The sequence below is a fragment of the Clarias gariepinus genome, chromosome 24 (genome assembly GCF_024256425.1).
Source record: "Clarias gariepinus isolate MV-2021 ecotype Netherlands chromosome 24, CGAR_prim_01v2, whole genome shotgun sequence".
In the NCBI taxonomy this organism is placed as follows: domain Eukaryota; kingdom Metazoa; phylum Chordata; class Actinopteri; order Siluriformes; family Clariidae; genus Clarias; species Clarias gariepinus.
The window spans coordinates 22,822,416-22,835,272 of record NC_071123.1 but is presented as its reverse complement, the minus strand read 5'-3'; positions in this window follow the sequence as shown (position 1 = coordinate 22,835,272).

Here is a 12,857-nt window from a genome sequence, read left to right as displayed (position 1 = left end):
AAGAAAGTACACTGGACAAGATGCTTCGTCAGTAACACTAGCTTATCCAGGTTGTTTGTATTCATGTGTTCTGTATGTCTGTGCTTTCCTCTTAGGTTAGTCCTACAACATTTTAAGAACTAACATAGTTTAGAACATTTCTTATAAAATGTATCTTGACATGGACTCTTTACTGCTTCATTGTTTGCTGTTTGTTCACTTTGTGTTTGCTTGCCATCCACATCAAATTAACGAGTGGTCTTACGTCTGTCACGATTGATCAAAATTGTCAATCTTCACACAGTACACAAATAAACCCCCAGAGCTATATAAATGACATGGCTGACGGATTTCTAGGTAGACACACGTAGGCCTACACACTCGCAGAATGATGATAACCAATGGAAATAACAAAGAAAATGTTAAGTGTAGCCTACATCTTCACTAAATAGTAAACTATCTGGAGGATTTGTAGGCTAACACTGCAAATGCTCAAATAATTGCAGTCAGACTTAAAAACATTTAATAGTAGACTATGAGTTTTGTGCAGAACTTCATCCTTGCTAGGTTGTAGCTCACTCACGTGTGTGTGTGTGTGTATGAGAGAGAGAGAGAATTGCTATTATAAAGACTATAATAACAATAATAATAATTAAGAATATTTTTTTATCAAGGTTATTCGCTTCCATGCAGGTTACTGTGGTTTAATGTTTGAAACAAAACAGTGAGCGCATATATCCGTTGATGTGTCATATGCCTCAGCATATTGCTGCCCCAGTCCACCACCATTATCGAGTTTGCTGACGACACCGCATGGTCCTGTCACATGGTCCCCCCCCCCCCCCCCGGTCATTTTTATTCATTTTTTAATTTACCTTAAAATTTATATATTTTCTATATTTTTCTATATTGTACAGAATACCTTTATTTGTACAGAATATTTTTCTTTTATCCTAGTTACATTTATTTTCTATTGTATTTCTTTTTATTCATATTTATTTCTTATTGATAAGCTTTTATGTTTAAGGTCACTGGCGGTCGTATAAGCATTTCACTGCACTCCGTATGACTGGGAATAGGTTCAAAATGTATAAACCAGGGCACTGCATTAGTAACAATAATAATAGTAATAATAAAACAAATATCATGTTTAGAAACAGAAGAGCTCCAGACCTCAGATTAAGGAGTAAAAGTGACTCTGTATCTGTGCACAAAACATGAACAGTGTGTCATTATAAATGTTTATAATGTTTTAGACTGTGAGTTCAGTTCCTGCGCATTAAGTATTTTTACTGTATAAACATGTATTATGGATTCTGTGTATTTCTTCTACCTATCTTTATGTAATGTACTTTTTATTTATTAAATATCTACTCATCCTTTCGATTTCTTTACTTTATTTTTTCCCTTTTAACATTTACAGTATGAGTGTTTACAGCGTTAATCTCTGATAAAAGTAACTAGTACTTTTCCATTGCAGAAAATGAGATCTCCTTTGTGATTCCTCATGCATACATTTTTGAAAATGTAACTAAATAACTGATTACTTAAATGTCGGACCTAACGCGTTAGATTACTTGTTACATCAATAAAGTAAGCCGAGTACTCTAACGCATTAAACCCAACACTATTGAACTGTTTTAATCACTTCTCGATACATTTGTATCCACTGCCCCTTTCTTCTGTATTGTGATTGGTCTGGATAAGTGTCAATCTTAGGGTTTGGGAGGGGCCAGAGTTGAAAAAAAGTCTGGGTTTTCATGAAGAAAACAAAGCTTAATGTTGTTTTAATGTAATGTGATATAGCTGCATGTATGCCAGCATGTTGATAGTTCATGGGGGTCAGTTGGACAGTTAGTTTGACACAGATTCAGGACTTGTTTCTCCATAGCGGAAATCCAGGAAACTGTGAGTACTGCAAAGAACTTTATACAGCTGAGATTTAACATAAGCGCCAACGTTATGGTACTGTGGAATGTTTAGGAGAAAATCCCGAGTATTATTATTATTATTATTATTATTAAGAAATAATTTTTTTATTTATTGAATAATTTATTTATTGGTTGATTTGTTCAAACCCATAAAGGAAATGTTAAGGTGTGGTTCACTGGGTTACGATTAAATATTTTTTCTCGTTACTCCATGCACAGTTTGTGTATTTTATTTCATATCTGAGTGCATTACATAAGCGAATAAGCGACTACAGCTGTTAAAATGTTCGTATTAGCAGCACAGCTGTATGATAAGCTAACCAGGCGTCTCTGCTCCAAGTCTGAGAAATATTTAGCAGTTACGTTTTCTGTAGACACATATTTAGTGATCTAGTAGAACCAGTTAAAACCAAGAAAACTGAGAGGGCGGGTGATCCCCCCCCATTCCACTGAGTCGAATGTACTCTAGAATTTAGACAGATGTAAATTCATTATTACTACTCGAGAGCTCGGTACAGGACAGTAATGGCTGATTACGGCCTCCTTTTGGCTCTGTATGAGTTCTGACGTCAGCGTTGTTATTGTCAAATAACTGAAAATCGGACCCTATTTAAAAAATCCGGCTGCTTCTTCTCGACATTAACGGCTCGTTAATGCCTTGGTACCGATTCATAATTGCAGTTATCACGTTTTTTAAGCACATTTATGGAGTCCTTATCTGTTTTCTAACCTTACCTGTTCGTCAGCCAAAGGTCCTTGTATTAAATGTTAATGGAAGTGATGACAAAATTAACACAGTGATATTTTAAGGAAAATAGTCATGACATAACATCTGATGTTGTCATAACATCTGATGAAAAATTTACCATATAAATTTATTCCTAAAATATATAAGACATAGCTGGCAACTTTTCAGAAAAGCTTGGAGTAAGATTTTGAAAATAACGCCATAGTTTACAGGTCACTGCTGGTCGTATAATCATTTCACTGCATATCATACTGTGTATGACTTTGTATGTGACTAATAAAATTTTAATTTAAATGTGAGTTTTGCGCGCGCACACACAGGATGCCCCGGCGCACACACACACCATACACACCGTGACTCAGGTCCTGTACATTCTAGGAAGACAGAGAAAATTACAATATCTGCATTGAGTTAAATCACACAGAACACAGTGCATCACTATTTATATTTATTTAAACCTTCAGAGGATAACACATGTGGAGTCCCACAAAGCTCAATTCTTGCACCCCCCCTGTTTATCCTGTATATGCCCCCACTAGGTCAGATAATGAGAAAGAGCCAAACTGCCTATCACAGCTATGCTGATGATACCCATATTTACCTAGCCTTATCTCCAAATGACTGCCCCCATAGACTCCCACTACCAATAAATTGAGGAAATTAACAGGTTGATGTGCCAAAATTTTCTTCAGTTACACAAGGAAAAAACTGAGGTCGTTGCATTTGGAAATAAAGATGAAGCTGTGATGGTGAATCACTCTAGGGGTCAAAAAACAAAATATCAAGTCAAGAATCTTGGGGTGATTCTGGAGACAGACCTTAGTTTTTAGTAGTCATGTCAAAGCAGTAACTAAATCAGCATACTACCATCTTAAAACATTGCAAGAATTATATGTTTTGTATCCAATCAAGGAACTTGTCCATGCCTTTATCACCAGCAGGGTGGATTATTGTAATGGTCTCCTCACCGGCCTTCCCAAGTAGACCATTAGACAGCTGCAGCTCATCCAGAACACTACTGCCAGGATTCTAACTAGAACCAGAAAATCTAATCACATCACACTAGTCCTCAGGTCCTTACGCTGGCTTCCTGTAACATATAAGATAGATTTTAAATCACTCATTGGCCTGGGACCTAAATACATTGCAGATATGCTCATTGAATATGAACCTAACAGACCACTCAGATCGTTCAAATTCAAATTCAAATTTTATTTGTCACATACACAGTCATACACAGTACGAAATGTAGTGAAATGCTTACACGACCGCCAGTGACCTTAAAAAGAGAATTAAAACTTATAAGTAATAAATATCAATAGAAGAAATATGATAAAAAATGTAAATAAAAATTTAACTAGAAAAAATAGAACCTGAAAATAGAAATATATTGTATACATAGAACTATAATTTTGTGCAAGTATGCATAGAAAAAGTGACTTTGTGCAATGGTTATTAAAGTGACTTTGTGTAATGGTCCAGAATTGTTAGGATCGAGTGAGTTAGAAATACCAAGGGTTCACACAAAACAAGGGGAGTCAGCTTTTAGCTATTACGCTGCGGCAGTTGGAACCAGATCAGATGTGCTAAAACATTAGTCACATTTAAATCGAGACCTAAAACTCATCTGTTTAACTGTGCATTTATTTATTCGCACTGTGCTACGTCCGGAATGACTGCACTGTATTTTAGATTTACTTAATTATTATTATTATTATTATTATTATTATTATATTTAACTGTTTCTAAATCAAATTTTAAGTTAGTTTAAAAAGTGTCATTACGAACTGTTTTACTTTTATTTTAAATTAAATTTAAATGCTATTTTAAATTTTAAGTGCTATTATTTTCTATTTCTTTTTATAACTATCTTCTTCTCTTTTATGTAAAGCACTTTGAAGTACCATTGTGTATGAAATGTGCTATACAAATAAACTTGCCTTGCCTTGCCTAATGTCACTGTAAATACTGACATGTGTTTCCCTCTTTGGATAATAATGTTCTATATCACTTCTCACACTGTTTAATGTTACATCAGGTGTATCTTTGTGCAAGTGTTTTTGTAAATGAATGAAATGATATTGTAGCAGCCCAAAAGAAAATATGTACATAAACATTAGACAGTTTTTTTTTCCAAAAAGTTTATTGCCAAATGTTTATTAAATTATTGTTAAAAATAAAAACAGACCTATGTCAGATTCTCGTCTCCGCACGCATTAGAGACCCGCCCCTGTGCTTCATGCTTTATTCACATACAAGATTTATGTAAACGACTCTATTCAGATGTAAGTGCTAATTGTTACAGTTTTTTTAAGATGTGTTAATGCATCAGAACAAAAAGTGCTTGAATAAAGAAACAAAATATAATCTTTAATATCGATGTAAGAATCTTGTCCCGAGAAAATGACTCGTCACATAAATCCACATGAAGCTCTTCATGTTTTTTTTATTATTCAAATAATAATCATCATGTTTTTTTACTGTTTGTGTCCAGCATTAAATAATTATTGGACCACAAATGGCTTAAATGATTGTGAATTTATGACTGAAATAAATCTGCTCACATTGGTGCACGCTTTTACTTTGTAAAAGGCAGCGTTTTTATATGCAGCTTTATTTGAATAATAAAAAATGCCAACCTTTGCAAAGCAGATGAAATTTTACATCAATAATAATAGAACCCCGGAAAAACAACAAAACACAAATATAAACTCATTAAATAAACGCTCCCTTTTGCAAAGTGAAAGTGCGCAGATGTGAGCAGTTTTATTTCATAATATATTTAGATCACAAACAAAACAACAAAAAACACATCATAGAAACAATGTGGTCATTATCATATTCATATTCGTTTATAATAGTCAGTACCATTATTTAAATTTCACTTTGAATCACTGTCGATAGTGATTGTACAGTTTCATTATCAGTTATTTAGGGCTCAGTAGAACATTGTTAAATTCTTTAACAGCCGGCGATTGAAACATTATCAAGTCTATAACACATCCTTATTGCTCGTGTTGCTCGCATCAAAATGCGCTGTAGAGTCATTTTCATGTTACCGGCTCGAGCTGGGGTCGCTATGCTTGAAAAAATAACCAAACTTGTATATAAAATTGATGTCAACAAGTTCGTAAGAATATGAAAACGGCTCTACATCACATTTTGACACGAGCAATAAGCAGAGGTGTAAAGAGTAATAAACTTTGTACTCAGGTACAAGTACTGTTACTGTTAATTTTACTGAAGTACAAGTATAGTTACCCTTATAAAAATCTACTCTAGTAAACTAAAAAGTAGCTCATTTAAAATTTACTCTGGAAATGGACGAGCCCCCACTTGTTACAACCCCTTAGTCTAGGTTTCAGGGCCGCAACAAAGAAGAAAATAAAAAAAAGAAATCCTTTACAACAGGATAGAGAGTGCGTGGTCTTTATTTTACACACACACAGACACACACACAGACACACAGGAAGCTCTAAGCTTCAGGGTTGGGCCAAGGCCAAAATAATAAACAAAACTTCCCCCTATCTCCTCCCGCAATCTAACTAACCTACCAAAGAAAACTTTAAACAAAATACATAAACTAACCTAACTTCCTAACTAACACAGAAAAACAGGAGAAAATGGGTTTTAAAGGAAACGGCACCCAACCCCTACTGCTTCCGAAGAGAAAGAAAAAAAGTATATACAACCAAACAGAAACTATTTACAATATTTACAACAAAAGCAAAATAAAGATAGCAACAAAAGGAAAAAGAAACCAACACTCTACAACCCACAAAAACACCGGCGCGACTCAACAGTTTTATAATCACTAGCCAATACCATCTGCAACACAACACACACATCTCCAACTCCCGGCGGGGGACGGCAAGATGGCGACCTAGGCGCACATGTTTTTTTGAGCTCTGGCAGAACTGTTACTTAAATTTGTATCTTTGTACTCGCACAAGTTTATTGCAGGGGGAAAAAAACTCCACTTGCTAATTAAACGCATCGGTATCACTTTTATCTGTTTGACAAACTTATAATTAGCGTTTTTAACGCGTATAACCTTCGGGACCATGGCGCATTCAGCTAACAGGGGCCAAAGTGCACTAATGGAAACGGATCACAGTTATAGTCGAGAAAAACGACGAGATGCTTCTCATATCACCCCAACCAAAAACCCCCCAAAAAAGGTAAAACCAGACGACACTGACATCTCCAATGCAGCTCTGCTGCAGGCAATTAACTCATTAATAACCAGATTTGATTCTCAAGATAAAAAATTGGAAGATATTGCAGATAAAATTAAACAAAACACCATTATGATTGCAACCATCTCCAAATCGGTGGAGTTCAATGCTGCAGATATTAAGGAGTGTAAGGACAAATATGCTGTTCTGGAAAAACAAACAGCATCTCTGGTGAGATCCAGTGAGGAGTTACAGTTGAAAACATCAGAACTGGAGCGTTACAAGCGGAGATGGAACCTGCGCATTAAAGGATTGAAAGAGTATGAAAATGAAAATACACTTAAAGAGGTGGTTGAACTTTTGGGTAATATAGCCCCACATTTGGCACAGAAACTGGAAGATGTCGTTGACTCGGTCTACCGGATTGGGAAAAAAGAAAGTGGAAGACACCGCCAGATCATTGTTCAGTTTGCCATGCAAAGGTACAGAGACGAATTTTGGAGGATCACAAAAAATTCGCAGCTGTGCATTGATCGAGGGATCCAGTTTGCGGAGGATCTATCAGCTGATGACCGGAGGGCTCGTGCAGCTCTTTGGCCGCTTATCCAAGAAGCCAGAAGTGCCGGGAAGAGGGCGTACTATCGTGGTCCTTTGGGATACATTGATGGTCGTCTAATTTCATCAGCAAATAAAACCAAAGGGTGATTACTCCTGCGAAATGAAAATAAGGATTTACGAAGCGAGATCCAAAGAAAAAATTATCTGCCGGAGCATCAGTGCATTATTATTAATATTCTTTTGTTGTGTGGTTTTTGAGTCAGATTTTGATAACTGACGATATTTCATCCCTGTTGGGATAGGTTATTTATTATTACTATTGTTATTATTATTATTTTCTTTTTTCTTGTTAGTTTGTTTATAGTGTTATATCTATTTAATGTTTCAATTAAATAGTTGTATTTCTTTTCTTTCATTAAACGTTAGGGGTCTAAGAAATAATACCAAAAGAAAAGCTACTTTTTTGTTTTGTAAAGAGAAAAAAGCTCACTGTGTTCTTTTGCAAGAAACTCACTCAAGTGGCGGTGATTGTACTTTTTGGTCTAATCAGTGGGGTGAACCAATTTTATTTTCTCATGGTACAACGAATTCAGGGGGTGTTGCTTTTTTGTTTAACAATTTAACTGGAAAACTTATTGAATCGAGATCTGCTTTAGATGGACATTGGTTATTTTGTATTCAAAAAATAGATAACTGTTACATTATCTTGGGAAATGTGTATGGGTATAACAATATATCCCAAAACAAACTTTTAATTTCAGAAATCTCAGAAATGTTAGAGGAAATGAAAACAAAATATGCCACTGACTTTGTTATACTGGGTGGTGACTTTAATATGGTGTATGATGAGTGGCTAGATAGATCACCAACTAAATATGATGCACATCATTATAATTCATTACTGCTACACTTTTGTAATAAACAGGGTTTAATAGATCCCTGGCGTGAAGCAAACCCTTATCAAAGACAGTTTTCTTGGTTTAAACCTGATGCCTCTAGCAAGTCCCGAATTGATTTCTGGTTAATTTCTTATAATTTTCTACACTATCAAACAATATCCAGTTTATCGGCAGCTCCTCTTACAGATCATTGTTTAATTGAATTAACAATAAATTATAAAAACAAACATGTTCGTAATAAAGGTTATTGGAAACTTAATTCTAACCTTTTTGTGAAAGATGAGTATGCAAATTTGGTTAAAGATATAATTTCAATGGTTATTAGTGACGATAATTTGGTCTCATGGACAAGTAAATGGGAATTTTTTAAATATAAACTTCGTCAGAAATCTATTTCCTATAGTAAACAGGTGAAAAAAAATCATATCATAGAACAGGCCTTAATTATTAAAGAAATAACTGATTATGCAAACAAAATAAATTTAACAGAAGGTGATAAATCAAGGTTGTTATTTTTGCAATCACAATTGGATGAAGTCTATATGAAAAATGCCAAAGGGGCATCAATTAGATCAAGAGCTAAATGGATGGAAGAGGGGGAAAAAAATACAGCTTATTTTTGTAGGTTAGAAAAAATACGTCAAGAAAGGAACTCTATAAAAACCTTAATCATTGATGGAGCAGAGTGTTCAGATACACAATTAATAGCTAAAAAAATAGCTAGCTTCTATCAAGATTTATACTCTTCTTCCTCGTCAATATTAGATCCTGATCCTCTTTTAGAAAAACTCAGCGACTCTATCCCTCAAATAGATGAACAATTCAAACTGACATGTGATGCAGAAATAACAATTGAAGAGCTTGATTCTGCTGTTATGTGTTTGTCATTAGATAAATCACCTGGACCAGATGGTATTACATCTAACTTTTATCGTTATTTTTGGGATTTGTTAAGAGAATTTCTTTTTGCAGCTTTTCAAGAAATTATTAAAAATTCATCTTTGCCTAACTCGATGAGACAAGGGGTAATTACACTTATTCCCAAACCAGGAAAGGATGTTAGATTTTTGGACAATTTCCGACCTATAACTTTATTAAACAATGACTATAAATTGTTAACTCATATATATAATAATCGCTTAAAATCACATTTGTCCAAAATTATTGGGGAGACTCAAACTGGGTTTATCAGAGGTCGATCTATACAAAATAATATACGGCTGGTATTGGACTTGTTAGAATATGACCAAGAAATTGAAGATGATGGGGTTATTTTATTTTTAGATTTTTATAAAGCCTTTGATATGTTAGAGCACTCCTTTATTTTTAAATGTCTGCAAAAATATGGGTTTGGTGAGAATTTTTGTAAAGTTGTTAAGCTATTCTACACAAACACTAATAGCTCCGTTGCCCTACCAACGGGTACTTCGCCCAGATTCGATATCAAAAGAGGAGTTAAACAAGGCTGCCCCATCTCACCTTCACTATTTATTTTAGCCACCGAGATGTTGGCCCTCCTTATCAAAAATTCCAAAATTAAGAAATTGAATGTATTTGGTCAGGAAATTGTAATTAGTCAGTTAGCTGATGATACAACATTATTTTTAAAAAACATTGATCAGATCCCTAAAGCAATTGAGATAGTTGATTACTTTTCAAAATTTTCAGGCTTAAAACTTAATATTGAAAAATGTGAAATTATTTCCATACATGAATGTCATCTTACAACTGCATATAACATTCCAATTAAATCAAATGTTAAATATTTAGGCATACACATTTCTAAAGATGAGATCAAGATGGAGAAGCAAAATGTCTGGGATAGATGGAATGAGTGTAAAAATAGACTTGAGGTATGGATGCAGAGAGATTTATCTATTTTTGGTAGAGTTTATTTAACTAAAATGGAAAGTCTGTCTAGATGCATCTATCCTGCATCTTGCCTTTCTATTTCTAATAAAGCCATTAAGACTATCAACCAAATTAATTTTAACTTCATATGGAAAAAACGTGTGCATTATATCAGGAAAGCACAACTTGTACAAGATTATGAAAATGGGGGATTACAGTCCTTCGACTTTACCTGTATAAATGGTATGTTAAAAATTAAATGGCTAAAATATTTTGTAACAAATGAAAATAAATTTTGGTTTTCCGTTCCTAGAGGTTTATTTAAAAAATTGGGTGGAATTGATTTTCTATTAAGATGTGATTTTACTGTTTCTAGACTACCAATTAAGTTATCTTCATTTCATCAACAGGTTTTGCTATATTGGAAATTATTATACAATCATAACTTCACTCCACACCAAACCTCAATATGGAACAATAGATTTGTCTTATTTAGATATAAATCCTTGTGCATTCTTGATTGGCTTGAAAAAGGTGTTTGGTCAGTTCATCACTTGATGAATGAGGATGGGAGCTGGTTATCGTTCAGTGGTTTCTGCTCAAAATACAACTTGCATGGTGAACGCAAACAATTTGAACGAGTATTAAAAGCTATTCCAAAAAGTTTTATAAACCTTGTACAAAACAGCTTTACTGACATCTCAGATGGTTCATGTGATCTCCCATCACTTCTTTTTAATGGTAATAACCTTAAAGCAACGCTTCCCAACAAAATCATCCGCTCTTGTTTAAATTTTCTAATATATCCAACATCATTATATTATAACAATATTTTACAAACTTATGATAAACCAACCGTTAAAATACTACGAACACAATATATTGCCTTTCCAGTGGCTCCTAAAGCAAAGGAAACCCATTTTAAAATATTTAATGGTATTTATCCATCATCTGAGTTTTTAAGACACCGGTTTAATTTTGAACAAAATGCTTGTACTTTCTGTAAAGTTGACATTGAGACTACTGATCACCTTTTCTTTTCCTGTGAGTACTCTGCTATCTTTTGGGAAAACATGTCTTATTGGTTGGAGCCAAAGATACAATCACTGCCCGCTTTTGAAAGAAAACATATTATATTTGGAATACTACTAGATGATAAGAATAATAACTTTCTCACCAATATAATACTGATTTTAGGCAAATTTTTTATTCATAAATGTAAGTGTATAAAAACTAAACCTTATTTTTCAGTCTTTAAAAAGGATTTTATTTGCAATTATGTTCCATCATTGGAACATATGAAAGGTAAAAAGGCCAAAAAATTAGCTGAAATAATAAGAGAATTTAGTTTATCAGAAGAAGAATAAAGGGACCCTTTTTCATTTCCTTTTTTTTTTTTCTATTTTTTTTTTTTTTTTTGTTATATATTTTTTACTATCATTTTCTTGTTTCTATACTTATTTTCGAATAATTTATGTGTGCCTTGCTTTTTGATCAACGTTTACACAACTTTATGATGCTATTATAAATGTATATTTTGTTCTGTTTTTGTTCAATAAAAAAAAAAAAAAAAAAACATCTCCAACTCCCAACACGCGCGCTTCCGGGTTTCACTGGCCAGCTTAAGAGGACGCGCTTCTCCACGGCCAGCCAATCCCGTCGCACGTCACAGCACGCTCAATCTTCGGGGCGGGACTTCCTGCAGCAGGGAGAGCGAGAGAGAGAGAAAGGCAGGGAGAGAGAGAGCAGCACCAGCAGCCACGGGCGCACGCGCACATACGTGCTCTACAGCCGCACGTAACAAGAGTAAAAGTTACAGAGTTCCTTTTTTAAAAGCGGGGTGGGATGGAGGGATTCTAAAAGCGGATATAAATCACCTTTACACATTAAAGCTGTTGCCTTTCTTGTGCTTGAAATCAAAGTATTCGCTTAAATATAGTGTGACGCTTTGCGCCGGATAGCCAAGGCAAAAACGTTCTCAGAGCTGAGAATAATGTTTGGCACAAAACCTTTATCGGCCTCTTTAAGCATCACAGAATTATAATACAAAACATAAAGTAAAGTAAAGTAAAAGAAAAGAAAAGGGTAAAAGAATATATTGTTTTGGGGGTGAGCAGCATATCTGAGCTCCTACTCCATTCTCTCCTTCTCACACACACCTCCGCAGTAATGTAATTTGTTTCTTTCCACCTCTGGCAACGAGGCTGAAGTTAGCTCCTTATTCGCAGCTTCCGATTCGTTTGGCTTCTTATTGCGCAGCGTCTCACTCTGTGGCTGATGTTAGCTCCTTATTCGCCTCGTTACTAACGGGAGTGTTCACGTTGACGAAAGCTGCGCAGTTTATCAATAAAACGTTTTTTTTGGTGGCTTAAACCATTCTGGCCAAGCGAATATGAACTATACAATACACAGCAGGTACCCAACTATATATAAAAAGTGAAATTGTCCTGGCCCAGATTGATTTTACACTTTAAATATCAAATGGAAATATGTCATTCTATTATGCACAATGGTGTGAATAAGAAGCCAGATTTCCAAGTCCATTTTAGTACCTTAAATCTCTTTGGGCCAGGCAGATATGAACTATACAATACACAGCAGGTACCCAACTATATATAAAAAGTGAAATTGTCCTGGCCCAGATTGATTTTACACTTTAAATATCAAATGGAAATATGTCATTCTATTATGCACAATAATGTGAATAAGAAGC